Raw genomic sequence first — 2,432 nt, 5'->3', positions numbered from 1 at the left:
TGACCTTGTGTGGGTTTGATGAAGGTTAGGGTTTGGAAAGAGTTTTGGTGGAAAAGGTTGGTTTAGGTTTGGGGTTAATGTTAGAGTAAGGTTTATGAGTTTAGGTGTGGAGATTGGGTATGAATTTGTGGTTTTTAGGTTAGGTTAAGGGGAATAAGGATTTGGTGAATTATGGGTTTGGGTGGATGAAAGTTGTTTTTGATTGTTGGGTTTTGTTTAGAATGTTGTTTGGAATTGATTTAGGGAAGAATTTGATTGATTTGGTGAAGATTTGACGGAGATATGAAGGTTTGAAGGTTGTTTGTTATGGAGGTTTTAGAGAGAAGTTTGAAGGATGAGAGATGTTTGTGTTTGAGAATGAGGGTTGAAGATAAAAAAATTGTGGTTATAGGGTGCAAGAGATCGGGCACGGCCGTGCCAACTTGGGGCACGGACTGTGCCAACCTTCTGGAGTTTTTTGTTGGTTTGGCTTGGTTTATCTGGCACGTCCGTGCCAATGTGAGCACGGGCGGTGCCAACCTTCTGGACTTGGGGCTTCAAAATTTTTCATCTTTTTTTTTGAATCGTACTCAGACAATTACCTACAAAACACTTAAAACAAAAACAAAAAACAGACAAAATAAAAGCAGATAAATGCGTGGGTTGCCTCCCACGAAGCGCTCTTTTAGAGTCATTAGCTTGACGATTAGAAAGTGTCCTTAGAATGGATCAAAGAGATCATATTGTGTAGATGACGCCATGAAGCGTTATTTCACTTCATGATCTTTAAGCATGCAACAAGAGTAAAGAGCGGGACCTTTCATAACATTTTCCAACTCAAATCCTACCATTTTATCACTCACTTGAAAGACAATCCTACCATTTTTAACATCAACAAGAGCTCCCACAGTCGCGAGGAAAGGTCTACCTAGGATTATAGGGACGTCATCGTCCTCTTCAATGTCAACTACCACAAAATCATCCAGGATGTATATCCCTTCTATCTTAACAGGTATGTCTTCAACAAAACCAGCTAAATTTATAGTAGAACGATCAACTAACTTCAAGACCAACTCGGTAGGTTTCAACTCTCCTATCCCCATCCTTTTAAAGAGGGACAAAGGCAACAAACTAACAGTTGCCCCTAAGTAGCACAAGGCTTTGTCAATGGTCTCACTCCCAATCATACAAGGTATGGCAAAACTGCCTGGATCTCTAATCTTAGGGGGTGTCTTCCGAATGATTGCACTACTTTCCCGAGCCAAAGCTATTGTCTCATGATGCTCTATAGTCTTTTTCTTTGAAAATATTTTCTTTAAAAACTTAGCATATAGAGGCATCCGAGATAAAGCTTCCGCAAAGGGAATTTTAATGCAAATTTTCTTAAGTATGTTAACAAATTTATTAAATTTACCCTCCAAGTTGAGATTAGCAAGTTTTAAAGGGGAAGGAGCTTTGGTCTCATCAAGCGATTTCTCATTTTCTATCACCGTTTTATCACATAAAAGCTTGAACTTTCTTTCTCAATGTTTTTAACCTTAGCAATAGTTTCTCCTAACTTACTACCCCCAAAAGAAATAGCATTAAGCTGGGCTTTGGGATTGGCTTCAGTTTAACCAGGAAAAACCCCTGGTGTTTGAGAAAGGGTGGCCACTTGTTGGGCCACTTGGGAGATTTGGGTTTCAAGCATTTTAGAATGAGTAGCAATAGAATCAACTTTGGTATTGAGTTTGGAAAGAGAATCAGTCAGAAATCCGGTTTGGTTTTTGAGTTCTTGTAGCTGTTTAGATTGATTTGCAATAGTATTCTCTATTAAAATTTACAAATTTGATTTCTGAGCGACTCTCTAATTGATTGCATAGCCAGGTGGTGCTACTTGTCCATAGGGATTTTGAGGATTTTTTATAAAAGTTTTGGTTTTGCCTCATCCTTTGGTTGTATTGAGCATAGTTCATTTGCTCAACACCATTAATAGCACTACCTAGTTGGCAATCAACACCAATATGACTAGATGTACCATAGATTTCACAAGAAGGAGATGCAGAAGTAGAAGTGATGGCACTAACATTTAGTTTTTCAAATTTTTGAGTTAGTGCATCAATCTTAGTAGTAAGATGATCATAGTTAGAGACTTCGTACATACCTGCCTCCCTTTTGGAGGGTGAAGAATTGGTGGTGGCTCTCTCATCGGTCCATTTGTAGTGATTTTGAGTCATGTCTTCAATCAAGGCATATGCAACCGTGTAATTCTTGTTCATTAGAGCTCCACATGCAGCTGCATCAACAGACATCTTAGTGGTATAAGACAAGACATTATAAAAAGTGTGCACTATGAGCCACTTCTCTAGACCATCGTGGGGACAAAGTCTAAGCATTTCCTTGAAACGCTCCCACACATCATAAAGAGACTCCCCATCTTTTTGATTAAACCGTGTGATTTGGTCCCTTAGTTT

The 2,432-nt window shown here is 38.9% G+C and overlaps 1 non-coding gene across 1 annotated transcript; it reads left to right on the top strand.

The window, feature by feature from the left end:
- The first annotated feature begins 2,325 nt into the window (after nucleotides 1-2,325).
- LOC146929594 (small nucleolar RNA R71) lies at nucleotides 2,326-2,432 on the top strand. Its single transcript, XR_015009127.1, has one exon. It is a non-coding gene; the product is annotated as a small nucleolar RNA R71 (small nucleolar RNA).

The sequence above is a fragment of the Medicago sativa genome, chromosome 4 (genome assembly GCF_051527215.1).
Source record: "Medicago sativa cultivar Bolivia chromosome 4, Bolivia_mono, whole genome shotgun sequence".
Taxonomy (NCBI): domain Eukaryota; kingdom Viridiplantae; phylum Streptophyta; class Magnoliopsida; order Fabales; family Fabaceae; genus Medicago; species Medicago sativa.
This window is presented reverse-complemented; position numbering and strand designations above follow the sequence as displayed.